Source organism: Nuphar pumila, chromosome 2, assembly GCF_984573655.1.
Source record: "Nuphar pumila chromosome 2, dmNupPumi1.hap1.1, whole genome shotgun sequence".
In the NCBI taxonomy this organism is placed as follows: Eukaryota; Viridiplantae; Streptophyta; class Magnoliopsida; order Nymphaeales; family Nymphaeaceae; genus Nuphar; species Nuphar pumila.
In genome coordinates, this window is record NC_143250.1 from 31,192,064 (window position 1) to 31,213,177 (window position 21,114).

At 37.3% G+C, this 21,114-nt stretch overlaps 1 pseudogene across 1 annotated transcript in view; it reads left to right on the forward strand.

The window, feature by feature from the left end:
• LOC149845158 (protein RMD5 homolog pseudogene) overlaps nt 1–19,510 on the forward strand; it is a 36,171-nt pseudogene extending 16,661 nt beyond the window's left edge. Inside the window, exon 2 of the transcript XR_016430173.1 lies at nt 18,172–19,510. The product of XR_016430173.1 is annotated as a protein RMD5 homolog pseudogene (transcript). The remainder of the gene's footprint in view (nt 1–18,171) is intronic.
• Nucleotides 19,511–21,114: the final 1,604 nt, after the last annotated feature.

Genomic DNA, 21,114 nt, shown 5'->3' on the forward strand with positions numbered 1-21,114 from the left:
TGACATATTTTTTCTTGTAGTTCTAGGAATCAAAGAACTGTATTTGAATCAAAGATTGCATAGAATTGACACTTCCCTGCATCTTTGCATCAAATCATTAAAAAAACTTTGCTATATTGTGATAATAAAAGTGCAATTTTTTATCTCTTTAAATTTGGTGCATCATTTTGTTTGAGAGAAAATTTTGTTGCAACATAATAAGGCAAGACATATAAAGATTAACAAAAAATTTCTTTGGGAAGAGGTTGAAGATTAGGAGCTTCATCCATGATTATTGGGAGTGAATTTCAAGTGGTAGATGGCATGACTAAACCGCTTTTATATGCATGCAATTTATGATTAAGGAAAATCTCTCCATGGTTATGTAAACTTCAATTTGACAGGTGTTGCAGATGTATGCAGGCATTTTTGTCATTTTACATGTATGGTATTTCAGTAATATGCATGTATTATTCATCTTGAAATTTGTTTGGCAGTATTGGTTTTTTAATCTTTAATATGTATCAAGGGTATGAGGGTAATTGAACCCAATCTTAAATTCATTAATAAATATGAGAGGTCGCTCCAAGAGACTTAGACAGTGTAGTTCAAAATTTGATAACCAACATGTCACAAGATTCTGTAGATTTCATCAACCAACCATAATTATTGTATATTCTTGTCCTTTTTATCATATAATGTATTATTTGAGTTGTGTTTACCTTGATTATGGATTAAATTGTTGTTGTTTTTATAATCTTTTATGGATCAAATTGTTTTTTTATAATCTTTTAGCTTGTATTTTAGAAGGATAATTTTTCCAATTTTTCACAATATATATTTTCCCTATCAGTTTTTTTGTTTCAAATTTTTAGGTCTCGCTATATATATCTTTATGATGGTCATTGTTAATACCATTCTCAAACAATTTTCTCTTGTTTTCTCCTTATAGGTAGATGTCCCATTTTTTATATGGGTATCAGGTGTCTTCATAACCACAAGTAGGGTTCATCTATCATCTTTCAAAGGAGAGAGATGTTGCTATAGATATTACATATGAACATGTTTAACATTTAGGAAAACCTTAAACCGATGCTTGCTTCAAGATGAAACTATGATGGCAAGATGGGAGGATTCTAGAATCTTCCGATGTCATCAATGTAAAGTCTTAAACAGTGTTTTGTGTGCCTAGTTGGGAGGCAGGGGTGTGAATCTTGCACTAGAGAGGAGAGAGCAGGAAGAAGAAGGGAAAAGGGGAAGGTGAAAAGGACAACAAGGTGATGATCTGCGCCATATTCTCTTTAGAATTCTAAATATATAAGCATTGTCTGGGGCTCATAAAACAAATGCGGGGAATACCCTAGTGTCGTCCAATTTTAAATATTGTCATTCCAAGCATGTAAAACAATATAACCAATTTATCCAAAACATAATAAATAACCAAAATACCCCTTGAAGTCAGGTTTGATAGCTGCCTTTTAGTTGTGCATGTTTAAGGTTCATGTATAGCTTGGTCTTCACCTCCTAGTATTATTGTGTGGATAATGTTTTGGCAAAGAAATAAAAAAGCTTATGCTCTCCAATTGCAAATTTGGTCTCAGATTGTTGATCCACATCCTTCTCTCGAACAAAATGCTTATCCAGTTCTATACGTTTAGATTTATTATGCTGGACCAGATTAACTCATATGGCAACTGCACTCTTATTATTACAATATGATATTTACCGCATACTACTACTTAAGTGTCTTGAGAAGATGCCTCCTGTACGTTACTTCACCAAGAAACCAAATGTACGCCCATGTATACACAATATCCTGTCGTGAACATTCAAATAGATAGCTTTTCACCCAATTGACATCAAAATAAGCTATAATCCTTGTCGGTCTTAAGGAAGAGGAAGAATAAAAAGAATAAAAAGGGACCATGTATATCAATATGTTGTCTCTTTATTACATCAATATACAATGTTCTACAATCATGCATATAAACCACAGTCACCTGTATCGTTCAAGGTAATTTCTTGCAAGGGTTTTTCTTGAAGATATTTTCAAAAAGTGATTTTTCTCGGGAAAATCGTGGAAGCTATGAATAATAAAAAAGATGAGAAATAATAGGTTTTATAGTATTTTTCTTGCAAAAATATAAAGAAACAATTAGAAAAGGTTTTAAAATATAAAAGAAACAAAAAAATACAATATATAAAAAAAGATGTTTTTTGAAAATCTCAGGAAAATATGGCAATATTTTAAGTTCTGGCCATGCTTTGAAATTCTCGGAAAAATATTGGTTAACCTTCAAAAACTGATAATATCACGATATTTTCAATATCGGTGATATCAGTGACTTTGATATAAACTAAGAAGCTTAGTTAATATCAAAGACAATGTTAACTTGTGTAAAGGATAAGTATTGCAAACCTTTGTAATACTTTTCAATAGAAGTTAGAAGAGCTCCCTTATCTCCTATTGGGTGTTCATGGTTGCTATGGTCCAAGTGGGTTTGCAATCAGACAATCCGGGTTTATGCAAGTGATCAAATGCATATTTATGCTGAAAAACTACCAAATAATGTAGCCACCAGTTGATTTCTATTCCAAGGAATTATCGTAGTGGCCCAAGCTCCATCTGAAAATTGTTATTTAAAAATCCTTTCCTCTCACACCCATGAAAAGGATGGCTTCCTGTAATCACCATATCATCCACATGCAAAAATGGCAAGAGTGGTCTGAGAACCCTTGTAGTATATGAATAATGACTGGTTCACCTTAGTTCTAACAAATGCATGCTCACAAAACCACAAGTTGGAAGCCATAAAAGCAGGCATAAGACGCCTGCTTGAGTCTATAAGTAGCCATACATAGATGACACGCCTTACTTAATGGACCTCCTATTATACTTGGGTGGTTGCTCCATGTATAATTTGTCATATAAATCACCATGTAAAAACACAATTTTTACATCTAAAACTTGTTGCAAGAATACAAAACAACTCTAATGGTTCCCATCATATGACTGGTTTGATTAGATTGTCTTATCATAATTCAGTTCATATTCTGTGTTAAGCCCTTGACAACCAATCTGGCCTTGAACCTTTCAATGTTCCCATCTGATATATATTCTGTTTTTTATATCCACATTAAACCTGCCACATTTTTATTATATGGATGGCCTACTATCTCCCATGTCTTGCATTTATCAAGAACTTTGATTTCCTCATTTTTCGCCTCAATCGATATTGGGTTTTGGCTTCAGCATTGTTTGAGGAAGAGACAAGATATGGAAATGACCCAGTGGGGTGAGTTTGCGAACTGGTTGAGTTTGCAAAGAGATTACTTAAAGTGTCATTCTTGTGAGCTCGGAATTTGCTGTGGGCCACATCACTTCAAATGCCTTCTTGTAGCCCAAGGCAACTCTGCATGACCAAGTTCTTTGTATATTTATGTGGCTCAAATCCTGTGCTTGACCAAGTTCTGTGTTTAGATGCTTCTGATCAGCAGTCACCCTAAACCATATCATTGAATTTTAGTCATGTCAACGTTGTTTGGAGATCCAAAGGGTCCCATGCTTCTCCTATGCTTTCCACATGCTTCATTTATTCTTCTTATATGTTTTCTCGCTTTACTTTTCATGTTTTTTATGTGTTTTCTTTCACGCTTCTCACTCACTTCCATGTGCTTTCTCTAAATTGGCAATCATCATTTTTAGATTTTGTTAAAAATTTAATTCTTACACTAAAAAATCATGAAATTTAAGGATAGTCACTTTTATTTTAGTTTTTATTTGTGTTCCATTTTGATTCTCATTCAATTCTTATATTGCTTTTTTTATTCCTCGCTTTTCGTTTTCTATACATTTTAAAATGCACCGCTTCTCGCTTGTAACGACCCCAACTGACTCTCGTAAAAATAGTGATTTTTTTTAAATAATTACAGAAACCAACCCAAAGATTCGGGGCCTCAAACCAGAATGTGCATTGAATTAAAGAAGAATAATTCAAACTTTATTAATTTAATAATAATGTCAAATAAACTAAAATAAAAATTTGTGTATATTATAAATGAGTCACTCTATTAGAGAACCAGAAACCAGTCACACATGGCTCGCAGTCTCCAGCCAACAAGTCAAGACATCACTGAGCATCCAGACCTTTTAAACAATTTTATGAAAACGGGTAGGAACTAAAGTCTTTTGTATGAATTCCTATAAAAATCCAAACAATAAGGAAAATAGTATAAACCAAATTCATGCATAAATTTCAGAAGAATATCACAATTAACAACTTACCATAATCAACTTACTATTCAAGCATTTAACAAAATATCATGCAATAACAATTATCATGCGAAACAAAATAAGCATGAATGCATGAACTAATGTTGAATAGTAAATATGTATGATTCAATGCACATGCATGAATAACTTATTAAGTTATTTATCAGAGTTTCTTTTGCATGTATGTCCTTATTAAATGCACACAAGTTTAATTTTCACATTTTCTTAAACCCGTTGATACTCAAAACGGGCACCAAATTCACGAAGTTTAAGTTAGATTCATAGTTGTAGCTTAACACACAATTTGTATTTTATTACTGTGTTCAATACTTGTTGCTCAACAGATATCAGAAATCAACACAATCCATCGGAACATTAGAAATCAACATCCACTGACGCTACTTTCTTGGTATACCAATAACTACTCCTGAGTCAACAACACTACCCCCAAGTAAAGTGACTGAAATCTCCTTAAAACTGTGGCTAGGAGGTGAACCACCATATCGGGTTCAAGGGTACAATCACACACGGAGTTTTAGTATCCTCATGGTCCCTTAATATCGTCATCCAATATTCTCACATTGTGAAATGAACATAAAGTTAGAGACTAATTACACGGTTTGGTCTCTTTTACCTTTTTAAATACTTTCAAGTTCTTTATATAAAAACCGTTTTGCAAATCAACATGCAAAACCAATTTCGGGTCCTGGCCCATACAATTAGCAGTGCAATTAATTTTGGAAAACCATTAACTTTTTAGAAATAAATTTTTGCAATGCATACATAAAATCAACAATAAGTGGAGCAACACATGCTCCTCGCCTATACGGCCCACAATGATTTACATCTGACTACCAACACATCTCAAAGGTGATTTATGCATATTTTGCAAAATTTCAGTGAACATGCAACATAAATCTTGTTTCAAAACATATTTACAATGCTGATTCAAACACACAAATGAATGCACATGAAACCAAACGCATACGCATGTCAATCGATGCTTGCAGAATACATTAACATTATCAATTCCATGCATAAACAATCAAGCATGCATATTTATGCAAACATCACAAAAATTTCATATTCATGCACAGAAATTGCAGAGGCTTTGAAGAAAATGAAATCAAGAAGGGCAATTGGCCCAGATGGTATACCTATCGAGGCTTGAAAATGCTTGGGAGAGAAAGGTTTAGAATGGTTGACAAATCTTTTTAACAACATTTGGCGGACAAATAAGATGCCTAATGAGTGGAGGAAGAGTACTATGGTGCCTCTATATAAGAATAAGGGTGATATACAAGATTGCATAAACTATCGTGATATAAAACTCATGAGTCATACTATGAAACTTTGGGAGAGGGTGATTGAGTCTAGGTTGAGGAAGGTTGTCATGATATCGGAGAATCAATTTGGTTTTATGCCTTGAAGATCAACTATGGAAGCTATACATCTTCTTAGACAACATATTGAGAGAAATAGAGAGAGGAACAAAGATTTGCATATAGTTTTTATTGATTTGGAGAAGGCATACGATAGAGTACCTAGGGATGTTCTCTGGTGGACAATGATGAAGAAAGCTGTTTCTCTCAAGTACGTTAGTATAATTAAAAATATGTATGAAGTAGTAACCAATGTCCACACTTGTGGAGGGGTGACAACCAATTTTCCTATAACGGTTGGGTTACATCAAGGATCTGCTTTAAGCCCTTTCCTATTTGCTATAGTGATAGATGAGCTTACGAGACCAATTCAAGAAAATGTGTTGTGGTGTATGTTATTTGCTGATGATATTGTTTTGATTGATGAGTCTAGAGCTGGGGTTAATGCTAAGTTAGAATTATGGAGACAAACATTGGAAGCAAGAGGTTTTAAGTTGAGTAAGAGTAAGACAAAATACATGGAATGTCGGTTTAGTAAGCAACGAAGTAGTGATGGGAGTGTAGTGAAGCTTGGTGAGCAAGAAATACCGGTGGATGATTGTTTCAAATATTTGGGATCTATCATTCAAAAGTATGGAGAAATTGATGGAGATGTAAATCATAGGATAAAGGTTGGGTGGATGAAATGGAAAAGTGCAACTGGAGTGTTGTGCGATCGTAGAATGCCATTGTGGTTGAAGGGAAAGTTTTATAGGATGACTATTAGGCCTGCTTTACTATATGGTACGGAATGTTGGACTGCCAAGAGACATCATATTCAAAAAACGAGTGTAGCTTAGATGGATGTGTGGAAATACAATAAAAGATAAGATTCGAAACGAGGAGATACGTAAAAAGGTAGGCGTTGCACCCATTGAAAATAAGATGAGAGAGAATCGTTTACGGTGGTTTGGACATATTCGGCGAAGGCCTAATGATGCTCCAGTTAGAAGGATGGAGAAATGGGAAAATATATTAGTTAAAAGAGGTCGGGGTAGGCCTAGGAAGACATGGATGGAGGTGATAAGAAAGGATATGAATGCTTTGAACCTCACCGAGGACATGGCATTGGATAGAAATGATTGGAGGAGAAGGATTCATGTGGAAGACCCAGAATGATTTTCTTTTTTGGTTCATATCGCTGACCCCAATTGTTTTGGGATGAAGGCGTAGTTGTTGTTCTTATTTTCCAATTACATTTTATCTAGAAGGGGGTGACGTCCCCTCTAGATGGCTTAACTTAAGTAGAGTTCTACACATTATCCTCTAGATAATATCCTTTATTTAATTATTTTATTTATTTATTTATTAAATATTTTATTTAATATAATATTCTATGAATATTCCATAGGGTGTCACCCCTTTTTGGAATTCTCCATGGAGTAGAGTTCTACCCCAAGTAGAACTTTACCTCATCCTCTTTTAATGTAAGTTGATTTTAAAGTTTTAAATTAGCCATGGATGAATTTTGGATCCAGATCCAAGATCCAAATTCATATGGATCGTATATAGACCAGATCCTAGTCTATGTCACTCGGACTCGGCTCCCAGGTCGACGCACCCGCGTCGACACGCACCGACACGGGTGTAGCTCGGGCTCGGGCTCAGGCTCGGTCAACCCGACCCTGGGTGCGATCAACGCACCCAGGGTCATTTTGGTCCATTTTTTAAAATTTTCTGGGCTACAAAATTTAAGGAAAAAACCCTGAATCAGGCTTGACAACTCATCACCTGCCCCCTAATGGGCACAACTTTGATCGAGTCTTATATATATATGTATTTTATTTTATTTTATTTTAAATATATATATAGCCGAGTCCCCGTGTCCAAAATTTTTGACATTGCGCCGCACCCGTGTCGCACCCGCACCCATGTGACATAGATCCTAGTCAATATGGATCCTGGATTGGGTTTAGATCATGGTTGTCAGTTGAGGAAGCGGGAAGCGATACGGGAAGCGGGAGCGGGAAGCGAGGCACTTTCAAACTTTTAGGAAGTGGGAAGCGTGGGACCACTTAGGAGCGAATCGAGAATCGTCTCGGAAGCGACCTAGGAAGTGAACCGGAAGCGACCTAAGAAGCGAGGGGGAAGCGAAAAAATTAAAAAATAAAATAAAAAATACAAAAAAATTGAAAAAATGGGGGAAGCGAGGGGGAAGCGTGAAGGGAAGCACACTTCTCATAAAAGGGAAGCATGTTTCCCATTAAAGGGAAGCACACTTCCCATTAAAAAATGACGCTTCTTCGTGCGTTTTGGAAGCGCGACGTTTTACGCTTTTGAAGCGCGCTTTCCCACTTACCTACTCGCTTTCGGTAACTCTGGTTTAGATCCATATTAACTTGGATCAAATGGAGCGGATCCAGTATGATCCAATCTAGAAAAAGGCAAAAGTAGATGAGGTCATTTTTGAAAAATATTATTTTTGGGCCAACCGTAACCCGATTTCAGAAAAACAGGTCATGAACGTGCTTAGAATTACGAAGCGCATCTAACAATATACATACCTAATTTTCGCTTCCGAATTTCGCTTGAATTTGAAGGTTAAAAACGAAAAGTTTCTTGAACTATAATTGGTTCATCTAGGTCTTTTCAGTGGGCTCAAGGCTATGCTCAGATCCAACTGACATCACCTATAAAATAAGACATTTTTCTATAATTTTATCAATTTAATTAAATATATAATTTAACAGTCATGTTTTTTTAAATAAAAAATTATGAAAAAATACACTATATTGAATCGCTTCTGATTGTCGTATTGTTTCCTGCTTTCGGTTCCTAGTCTCACAACCTTGGTTTGGTTCAAACCAACATTTTATGTATCGTATCATATTGTAAATTTTTAATTAAAAATTTTCAAAATTTTCAAAAAAATAAAAAAATTTCAGAACAAATTAATAAAAATTCTAAAAAAATCATAACACATAAAACAATGATGAATTGCACGAAATACAACCATAAAATCACATATGAAGCATTTATGTCTTTATGAGCTACATAAGACTTACAATTAAAAACATGCCACAAGACTCGTACTTTCATATTACAAAAACAAAAACAAAATATTATATAAAACCTCAATAATCATAATCATCATCTTCTTCTCCTCCTCCTCCTCCTCTTGCTAAAATTAATAACAAACCATGCAACTAATAACTGACAATGTAAATAAAAGACAACTACATAATTTAAATTTTAACTACAATTAAAGCCTTAACTAACAATATTAAATTCACATCAAAGTCATACTAAAATGTCATAAACTAAGCTATTAAGAATCTAAGAGTTTATGATAACCAAAAACATTACATTTAACCTATGTCACATGGGTGCGGGTGCGGGTGCGACACGGGTGCGGCGCAATTTCAAAAATTTTGGACACGGGGACTCGGCTATATATATATTAAAAATATATATATATATATATATATATATATATATATATATATATATATATATATATATAAGACTCGGTCAAAGTTGTGCCCGTTAGGGGACAGGTGATGAGTTGTGAAGGCATTCTGTACACTTTCTTTATACAGGAATAATTCACTTTTGGGCACTTTCTTCATACACTGTAATAATTCACTTTCTTCATACAGGAAAAAACCACAAAAACTTGAGTTGTGCCCATTCTGTACTTAAAACTTGAAAGTGTACAGGTTTTTTAGTTGTGATGGGTTTTTTTCCTTACAGCTGTAGCCCAGAAAATTTTAAAAAAAATTCAAAAAAAAATTTTTTTTTCCAAAAAAATGGACCAAAATGACCCTGGGTGCGTTGACCACACCCAGGGTCGGGTTGACCGAGTCCGAGCCGCACCCGTGTCGGTGCGTGTCGACGCGGGTGCGGCGACCTTGGAGCCGAGTCCGTGTGACATAGCATTTAACGTCTTACATGCCAATCTTCATCTCTAAAGTTTTAAACTATAAAGATCTTAAAACTAAACTATTTTCTAGAGCCTATTTGCCAAACATTAGGACAATAATTTCCTCAATGTTGCATCCAACTGCTGCGCGATGATCTCTTTATCGTCGGCTATTTTTTTGGCAAGTGGGTCATCATCATCATCTTCAAAATCTGGAACAATGGTTGGAAGTCCTTTGCATTTTTTGCAAAATTCTTCTTCTTTGAATTTCTTCTAGTTCAACAATAACATCAACATGAAAAGTGGTAGAAATAAATGAATAATCATATATAAGTACATTTTGACGAAAACCTGCAATATGTTGTTTAAATCTATGCAGTCCACCTCTAATAATAGCACCACAAAACAAACATCTCAATTATGACCCTTGTCGTGGTACATCATCCATGCTTCTGCAGTATTTCCATGCAGGATTATCTCTATGAGATGAATGTGAATATGACATCAAAAGATCTAAAATAAAACATAACCAATTAACCACCAAATAAAAATATGGGCATACAAATATTCGGCAACAAGTTTGCACATATATAACAAGCTTAAGTCCTAGCAGTTTTCCAAAAAAAAAACTCAATAAGAAGCAAAGAATATAGATTTTTTACCTTAACCCACTTCCTTGAATGAAAAAATGGTAAAAATACACTCTTGAGAAAATCACAAAAGCTCTCTTCCTTGCGCACGGATTGGCTCCCAAATCGCTCTCATGACTCTTAGTGTGCGTGGGTTACCCTCTATAAAGGATTGAGAAAAGGGAATGAAAAATAACTCAGCAATTTACGTGGTTCGACAGAATGTCTACATCCACAAAATCCTCTCTCAGTCTCTTTATGCTTTTTCACACTGAGAGGTTCCATTAAGGGTTTACTTTATAATACAAGAGCCTACATCTCGTTCCTTGATTATAGGAACAATATTTCTATCCTTGACAACTATAGCATCGTTATTTTTGGGATTACAATGACTGGTATGGGTGACTCCAGCCTTGCCATTATCAGCTCCTTGATAGGCACATTTTGCCAGCTTGGCCATATCTCTAATACCTTTAATTGTGTCTGCTGCCAACTGTTCCTTATCTTTTTGTTTTGCGATAATATCCTTGATATCCCCCCACAAACTCAACGGCCTAGATAAGGTGTTGAGTTTGGTTCGGAGAAATGAGAACCAAACCCGGGAGAGAGGCTTGGTCATGATATCGGCCAGCTGATCTTCGGAATGGACATGATGAACCGTCAAATCCCCTCACTGAGCATGGTCACAGATGAAATGTACATCAATCTCAATGTGCTTGGTATGCTGATGATTGACGGGATTGACCGTAAGATATGTAGCACTAATGTTATCACAAAAGAGATGAGGTGGTTGATGAATGGGCAAACGTAGCTCCTTGAGAAAATATGTAAGAGATAACACTTCAGCAGCAGCTGTAGCAAGGGCCCGGTACTCGGCTTTTGTGCTTGACCGAGCCACTGTAGGCTGCTTCTTGGCTGACCACGAAATAAGAGAGTGACCGAGAAAAACTGCAAACCCTCTGGTTGATTTTCTGTCATCTGGATTGTCGACCCAGTCGGCATCTGAATAAGCTGTAAGAGAAAAGGAAGCGGTCGGCCTCAATAATAATCCATAATCCATAGTAGCTCTGATATAACGCAGAATGCGTTTGACAGCTGCCCAATGAAGATGAGTAGGAGTGTGCATAAATTGACACACTTTGTTGACAGCATAAGCAAGATCTGGCCTGGTCATAGTAAGATATTGTAAGGCTCCGACCACTTGCCGATACTCAATCGGGTTTGACAAAGGGTTTCCTTCATATTTAGACAACTGAACATCACTTGTCAAGGACGTGGTAATAGATTTGGCATCAACCATCCCAGTTTTTTGAAGAAGATTAAGCATGTATTGGCGTTGACTCAAATGAAGACCATCAGATGAGAAGTGTGCCTCGATACCCAGGAAATAATGCAATGATCCAAGATCTTTGAGAGCAAATTCTTGGCTGAGTTGAGATATAACTTCCTCTAGAATAGGTTGAGAACTGTCAGTGATTATAATATCGTCAACATAAATGAGTATAAAGATCACATGTTTACCCATGAATTTCATAAACAAAGAGGTGTAAACTTTGGATGCCTCAAAACCAAGACTAATTAAATATGTGCTAAGGCACTGGTATCATGCCCGTGGTGCCCGTTTTAGACCATACAAGGCCTTAGTCAACTTGCACACATAATGAGGATACTAAGAATTAATAAGTTCTTGCGGTTGATTCATATAGCAACACTCCATTAAGAAAGGCATTGTAAACATCAAGTTGTTGTATATGCCAGCGCAAAGAAATAGCAATGATAAGAATAGAACGAACAGTAGTGGCCTTGACTACCGGGCTGAAAGTATCAAAGTAATCTACTCCTTCCTGTGTGAATCCTCTAGCAACGAGACGAGCTTTGTATAGTTCGAGTGTCCCATCCAATTTCCTTTTGATTTTGAAGACCCACTTGTTGCTAATGAGATTATATGCTGGTGAAGGGGGTACTAAAGTCCATGTATTGTTGCGAATAAGCTATGAATATTCTTATGCCATAGCATTCCTCCATTGATCATGTTTGATGGGTGAAGGATGTAGGTTCAATGTCTATGGTGGTCTTGGAGGGTGGATTGAAGTGCGTGGCAAGGAAAGTTCGTGATTTCAAGGAGCTGGTTTGGGTCCGTGTTACCATATGATGGGTCCTAGTGGTAGGAGGAGCAAGTGAATTTTGAGGAGGGGATTCACTAAGTGGAATTTGGTCTGGGGTGTCCATGGTAGGAGGTGGTGAATGATCTTCACTATGAGCAGGTAAGGATGGTGAAGGTTCTTGGAGTTCGGTTGGTGTTGGTGTAGGAAAAGGAATAGTAAGTAAAGGGGTTGGGTTAGTCTCGATAGGAAAAGGTCCACTTAGTTTTGGAGGATTTTTGAAAGGAAATTCTTGCTCACTGAAAACTACATGTCGATTCACAGACTCTTTTAGTAACAAAATCATAACAAATGTACCCCTTGTGTTGACCACTATACCCCAGAAAAAGACACTTCTTGCTTCTAAAATCCAACTTGTGAGCATTGTACGGGCGCAAGGGTAACATGCGCACCCAAAGACCTTAAGAAATTGATAATCTGTTTGGTGTCCAAAAAGTAAAAAATACAGGGACTTCATTTTAGTAATAGGCATGGGCAACCTATTTATCAAGTAGGTGGCAATCAAGAAAGCATAATCCCAAAACTTATATGGCAGATTTGCATGAGCAAGGCAAGACCCGTCTCAACAATATGTCTATGACGATGTTCAACTCTACCAACCTGTTCATGAGTGTGAGGACAAATAACCCTGTGTTCTATTCCCTTTTCTTTAAGATATTCTGATAATGATCTATATTCACCACCCCAATCGCTTTGAACAGCCTTGATACGTTTGTCTAACTTGTTCTCAGCCAGTTTTTGAAAAGATTTAAACATAGATAAAACCTCAGATTTATGTTTAAGAATGTAAATCCATGTAAATCGGGAAAATCCATCACCAAAGGCAACATAATAAAAATGTCCATGTAAAGATGGGACCGGGGCCGGTCCCCACACATCAGAAAAAATTAAATCTAATTGCTATTTAATAAGCTGTTTTGCATGATCAAAAGGCAAAGCATGGGCCTTTCCTAGTTGACATACTTCACACATGTTGTTGTCCTTCTCACAGCGAGTAGGTAAGTCCCATTTTTTCACCACATGTTGAACTATCTTGAACGACGGATGCCCCATCCTCTGGTGCCATATCTGGAGTGAGCTCTTCTCTCCTAAAAGAGCTGCAGCTGTATGAAGATCATCTCCCTTTCGATCTAGCTGCAGGTGGTACAACCCATGATCACTAGCTCCTTTGAGTAGAACCCTTTTCGTCTTAATGTCCTTCACATAGCAGGCGTTAGGATAAAACTCGAAAAAGACATTATCTTTTGAGAACTTCTGTACTGACATCAGGTTTCTAGTAATAGAAGGAACTAACAGTATATCTTTCATAAGAAAACTAGAGGAATCAGAGGATAAAGTAGAATTACCGATACTTTTAATATTTAGGCCTGCTCCGTTTCCCATCTTGACCTGTTCATTTCCATGATATTCATCTTGAACTGTCTGGTTATTAAAATCAGCCGTGACATGGTGAGTTGCCCCAGAATCCAGGTACCAACCACTATCTCCCATACTGTCAAGGGCAGCAGAGTAGGCTTCGGGCGATGCATTCACATCCTCTTTATGAAATCGGTACTCCTTGCATTTTAATGCCCCATGCCCTTGCTTCCGACACGCTTGGCATGGAGTCCGACAATTTGCAGCATAGTGCCCTTGATTTCCACATGCATGACAGACGACATTACCTCCTGATTGCTGCCCAAAACTTTTCTTGTCTTGAGATCGACCTGAAAATTTGCCTTTGTTGCCCTTATTTTGGTTTCCCTGATAATTAGTGCCCTGCGGTTTAAACATGTAATTTGCTGCAATATTTCCTTCGCTATCATCACTTTGAATCTGAGCTTCATGAGAAAGGAGCATAGCGAACAAATCTTCCATAGTAATGGGATCAACTCGGGTATTTAAGGCAGTTCTTAGAGATTCAAATTCATGCATAGGTAGCCCGGTTAAGATATAAGTAATAAGATCTTCATCATCAGTTGGTTTTGAGGCCAATGCAAGTTGACGGGCCAAATTCTTTGCATGGTGAAAATAATCTGATATTGACTCAGATCCTTTCTTTAAATTCTGTAATTGACCCTTCAACTGTTGTATGCGTGCTCGGGACCTAGCTGCATACATTTTCTTTAATGCTGTCCAGACTCCAGACTTCCTAGGACGAGTTGTACCCAACAATGTGAGTATGCACAACATCTGTTAATGAAGACTTGATCCAACTTAATAAGATCTGATCAAGTCTGTGCCATTCATCAAATTTAGAATTTCTGGTTTTTGTGTTGTTAGATTCAGAAATCCACTCAGCCGGGCACTTGTTTGTACCATCAATATAACCCAACAAATTATAACTTCTTAATAGAGGTATAAACTGGCTTTCCCACAGCAGATAATTATCTGCAGCCAGTTTAACAAACAAAAAATACTGGAGATTTGTAGGAGCATGAACAGGAAATTGCAAACCTGTTTGAGCATTTGTCAAGGTCAGCGGGTTGGTGTTGTTTCCACCATTTCCTCCATTTATGTCCGTGCTCGCCATAATCCTGCCACCAGAGATTTTGCAGCTTACTGGAAGACTAAAGCTCTAATACCATCTAAAGGATTGAGAAAAGGGAATGAAAAATAACTCAGCAATTTACGTGGTTCGACATAATGTCTACATCCATGAAATCCTGTCTCAATCTCTTAATGCTTTTTCACACTGAGAGGTTCCATTAAAGGTTTACTTTATAATACAAGAGCCTACATCTCGGTCCTTGATTATAGGAATAATATTTTTATCCTTAACAACTATAGCATCGTTGTTTTTGGGATTACAATGACTGGTATGGGTAACTCCAGCCTTGCCATTATCAACTCCTTGATAGGCGCCTTTTGCCAGCTTGGCCATATCTCTAATACCTTTAATTGTGTCTGCTGCCAACTGTTCCTTATCTTTTTTGTTTTACGATAATATCCTTGATACCCTCTAATGACCTCTATACAAATGAGGGAGTCAGCCCTCAAGAGGTATTTAAAACCCAAAAAGTAAAAAAGTAACTTTAGGCTTTTTAAAAGCGCGCCGAAGGTGTATCGTACAATACAAGTTGATACAAGGGTGTATCATATCGGTTTCTCTAAAAGTAACAATATGTATCGTACGATACTGTACGATACATACAACATTGGTTCAAACCATGAATGAAGAGTCAAGTCTTTTATGAATGTGATATAAAGGAACCTGTCAATAAGCCTTTGGTTAAAAATTCTAGCATGTCGATGGGTGTATAAGATTCATGTTGATGGAAGCACGAAGATATCTAAAGCTTGGTCAATGGCAAAGGGGTAAGCTTAAGACTTAAGAGTAATTGTTGGATTTTAATGAGACATTCAGTCAACGGTGGGCACCGGCAGAGCTATTCTCTATTGCTATAAGCTTCAAAGGGTGTTTAACTTGATATCAAAAGTACCCTATTCATAGTGACTTGGGAGAATTTTAAGTAATTCAGCAACTGAAGTTCTTTGTTTAAAGAAGGCTACATATATGGTTTAAAACTTTAAAATACACATCTTTGTTTTATATATTCAATCATGTAGTGAAGGCTTTTAAATTCTATAGAAAAAATAGGTGTTTTACAGATTCATCAAGGCTTTACTTTTGTTCAATGTTGTGAAAAGCGTTGAGGCATAGCATAGCGCTCCACAAAAAACTGAGTCGAGGCGTAAAGCGTAAGCGTCAATTTTTTTTTTTGAAAACTTAAAAAACTTTAAAAAAATACCTAAAAATACAAATAAATAAAAGAAATGTGAAAAATCCATTTATCTTCACCAAACACTATATCAAAAAGGTATGCCAACACATTTTTGCATGTATATACAGAATAGAATGCCAAAAAATTAACAAACATACAAAAGAATGCAAGAATATTAACAAACACAGAAAAGGCCGTAATTTAAAGCCCTAAAATCCATTTATCTTCACCTAACACTATATCAAAAGGGTCAGCCAACATTTTTGCATGTATATACACAATAAAATGTAAAAAAAATAACACACAAAAGAATGCAAGAATATTAACAAACACACAAAAGCTTCTAATTTAAAGCCCTAAAATCCATTTATCTTCACCAAACACTAGAAAAATGAAGAGGGGGAGAAAGGAGGAAGAAGAGAGAGAGAGTGAGCAGCAAGAGAGGGAAGGAAGTACATTCTTTTTCTTCTGATTCTTCTCTTTATTCTACTTCTTCCTTTTTTCTGCTGTGTACACCAGAGATGAGATTGTGAGAGAGGAGCAGCGAGAGAGAGGGAGGATGGGGCAGTGAGAGATGAGAGACGAGAGAGGGTCGGGCTCACCCCAAATTTGGGTCCCCCATTTGACCTAAATCAAATGAGGTGCACGCCTCAGGGTAAGGTGTGCCTCGCCCTGAGGCATATGCCTCATAGCGCATGAGGCGTGTGTCATGGCCTCTGTGAGCTATTTAAGTGCACCACGTGTTTTTAACAACACTGCTTTTGTTAGATATTGGTCAAAGAACAAAAACTTTCATTTGCCAGATACTGGTCAAGAACAAATTCAACGTGGATTGTGCCATCCACACTATTCCAACTTTGCAGTTGAAAACCCTTCAAGGGCATTTTCATTGTGGGCTTTAAATAACAAATGTTTATTAGTTTTTTAAAATTCCAGGCTGTCTGGGCCACCAAGTTTGAGTTAGAGGTTGAGTTCATGAACTATAATATGACTTTTGAAAGATGCAGCTTATAAAGAGCCCCTGATAGTCTTGAATCCCCTTAAAATTGGATCTAGATCTAACTGACAGTCCTGACCTTGTGTGAACCACATCTGGATGAATAGATGACCATATTGTGTGAACCACATCAGGATCTGGCTATTCTGCGGCATTTTGGCTCCATATTTTTTGGTTTTTGTCTCATCTTAATCAAAGTCTGGGAGAATCCAGCCATTAACCATCATGTTCTATATTTGAATCTATATGCCTTCTGCTTTGATATTTGTTCCCTCTCTCTCACTGGTTCTCTGCAATGGCTAATTGTTCTGGGAATAATGTAATGATAGACAGCTTCAGTTTTTTTTTTTTTGAGAGAGAAAGACAGCTTCACTGTTATTGTGAAGACAAATGACTTGGAGTTCAGATAGTTTGGCACTGGACCTGAGACAAAATTTAGTATTAGAAATTGCGCAAGAAATCATATATGTCTCTCTCCCAATAACCTAACCTGAGAGTTAGCTACCCAAGGTTGTGACAAGTGGCAGGTGGAATAACTTTTAGATAATAAATGTAATTTGTAGGAGACATGTGGGGTTGGCGTAGTTGGAACGGGCCTCAGCTGTCAGACGGGCAGTCAAGCTTTGATTTCCATGGGCCTATGTCACCTAGGTACGGGTGCAGGTATGGGTAAGGAGGGCAATTCCAAAAAATGTGGGTACAGGGACACGGCTAAATATATACTGAAAAATATATATTATATATCTAAAATATATACTGAAAACATATATTATATATCTAAAATATATATTGTTATATTGAAAATATAATATATAATATAGGACACGACAAATGCCATGTCCAGGTACCAGTACCCGTGTCGACACAGGTACTGCACCCTAAATGCTGTGTTGCGGTAACAGCCACGGCCGTTATTTCCCTTGCATAAGCCGAAGTTGGTGGCTCCTTGGGGTTGAGGGGTGCACTCGGGTTTACATCCCTCTAGGGTGGTTTCCCCGTCAATATGGAAAAATGTAATTTGTAGGAAGTATCATCTTCTTTATTGATGAATAGATGTAGGAAACATTGACAATCAGGATTTTCGTACTTTCTGTTTGTTGCTTTAATGCTATGCATGTAATGACTTGTTTTTGGGACGCTGCAGAGAATTGTTCTGTCGAAGCTTGATCAATTCCTTATGGAGCTTAGTACAATCAAGGATGCATTTGACCGTGTTGCTAAGAAGCAAAAGCTGTCCACCTCTAAAACCCAAGAAGTAATTGATCAGGTGGTTCACGAAATTGAACAAGCTTTGGCAAGTCTGCAGTCTACCATGACCACTGAAGAGAGTGAGTGCATGAAAACCATCCTCACAGAACTGAACAAGAGGCTTACTGACATTGGCTCGATCAATCAACTTGAGGGTTCACAAAAGGAACTAAATATTGGGCTCAGCAAATATGCAAAACTCATCGAGAGAGCCTTTATCCCAGACGTAGCCAAGTCATATAGAAATGTTGGGTTTGACATGCAAATCGTTAATCAGATCATTGCCACACACTTTTACAGGCAAGGCCTGTTTGATCTTGGTGACTGCTTCGTAGCTGAGGCTGGTGTGCCTGACTCATCCAACCTTAGAGCCCCTTTTATTGAGATGTATCAAATACTTGAGGAGTTGAAGACAAAGAACCTTGAGCCAGCTCTGAAATGGGTGTCTGCCCATCGTGACCGTCTGGCCCAGACTGGCTGTACACTTGAATTGAAGCTCTATAGGCTGCAGTTTGTGGAGATACTCAAGAAAGGAAACAGGAACGAGGCGTTGAAGTATGCTAGGAGCTACCTTGCCCCTTTTGCCACAGTTCAGATGTGTGAGATCCAGAAGTTGATGGCGTGCCTTCTGTGGGTGGGCCGGTTAGACTCTTCTCCATATGCAGAGCTGTTATCACCTTCTCATTGGGATGAGATAGCAACAGAACTCACTCAGGAGTTCTGTAGGTTATTGGGTCAATCCTATGAGAGCCCACTATATGTGACCATAGCTGCTGGAATTCAGGGGTTGCCTACATTGCTTAAGCTCGCTAATGTCATGGCTGCCAAGAAGCAGGAGTGGCAGACGTTGAAACAGCTTCCAGTTCCAGTGGAGTTGGGTAGCGAATTCCAGTTCCATTCCATCTTTGTATGTCCAGTTTCGCGTGACCAGGGTACGGAGGAGAACCCACCAATGCTGCTGCCGTGCGGCCATGTGCTGTGCAAGCAATCAATAGCAAAGCTCTCCAAGAGCACTACGCGGACATTCAAGTGCCCATATTGCCCATTAGATGCCACTGCTGCACAGTGCAGGCAGTTGTTTTTCTGATGATCACAGCTTGAAGATATGTTGAAAGAAATACTCTTTGTTCTGCTTCTGCTGTTACTTGTAACTTGTACAAATATAAATTCTTTCCTCTGTAGCCAGAATGCCTTTCTGGTGTTAATGCTCAAAATTTGGTATAATCTTTCAGAAGGATCTAACGGTATTTGTGGAATCGGTATGAGTGGTAACAGGAGCCCTCATTGCACATGAGAACCTGGCGGAGTGAGGGGTTCCTGTAGGAACAGGGAGGGATGAATAAAATGGCTGGTTATCAGCGATGAAATACAAGATCATATACCATTTTATATAAACCATATTTTGTTGGATAAATACTCGATAGCCAGTCAGATGAAGCATTTGTGGGGCAACAGTTCTGTTGAATTTTGCAGTTATTTAGATTGAACTGCAGATTGTGCATGCCAGTCACTGCTGAAATCCATTTCAATTTGATGAACTTGGATTTTGTTGTGGGGATGGCCTCAATCGCATAGGCCCATTTTAAGCCATATTCGTATATATTTTCTGGCTGAAAGTCAAAGTTGCAGGCGTTGTTTACCCAATCCATTTATCATGTGCCTACTAAAAAATATACTGGCCATTGATTTTTATGTTCCTTTAAAAATCTGCACAAATATTGAAACCTCCTAAACTTACTATATGTACTTGACGACGCAAAAGAAAAAAAAAACCATGAGGATCCCGTGTAATGTTAGGCCCACAAAACAATCAATACAGATCAGAAAAACAATGGGACAACTAAATGGTACATAAATCTCTCAAAATTGGGGTGCGTTCTCATTCCTTATATCAATAATGGAAGCTCCAAAAAAGGGATATTAAGGAGATTTAACATTTGGTGATGGCGCCATGACTACAAATGCCTCTGAAAGTTATAGGCGCAGGTTGTTTGTGATCTAATCGGACCTTGTAGATGTGTTAAGCATGTTCCAAATAGTAGGAACTAGCTTTTGAACGAATTTATAATCTGAGAAAGTATCACACATTGTAGGCGTTTGATTTTTGAAAACTTGTAAAAAAAATACGCGTATGTCATGTCATAATTGGATGATTCAATAGCTATCTATTCCCACTAAGCAAAGCATGTAGATCACATCTGTAAGGTTAGATTCATGAAAAACAACCACAATTTAGAAATAAAAAAAACAAGTGTTTGTTCCTCATGTCGCCATTACCAAATGTTATCCCTCGAGTATTTGAATCCAATTCAAGCAATTGATGAACTAATAATGAGTTTCCATTTTTTAATTCGGATCCCTCCATGAGTAGCCATCTGAATAATTTTAATAGACACTTTGCATCACAAAAAATGGGTACAATTGTTATCTCTTATGGCTATATAAAATGATGATTATGGCAATTAAATGTTGACAGTACATTTTGAAAGAAGACTTGAAGGAAAAGTGCATATTTTATTTGTCTTGATAAAATTCTGAAAAAATGGATAGAATAGCTAGTTCATTTGCAGGGGTTTTCTAGTCAATTTTACTTTTTCATTACAAAACATTCTATGGAAATTTTGAGACCACCTTTTGCCTGATATTCCATGTCATTTGCCAACCTTTCTTAAATCCCATGTCCAGGCCCAATGTTTCTCAAAAAGCATCAAATGGGGACCTTGGGTTAACCTCCCACCAACAAAACAGTGGGAAAATTTTGAAGTTTTGTAAAGTTTTGATTTATTATTTTTTTTAAAAGGCAAACTAGGGTTAGGCAGACCCCTATCAGTTATACATT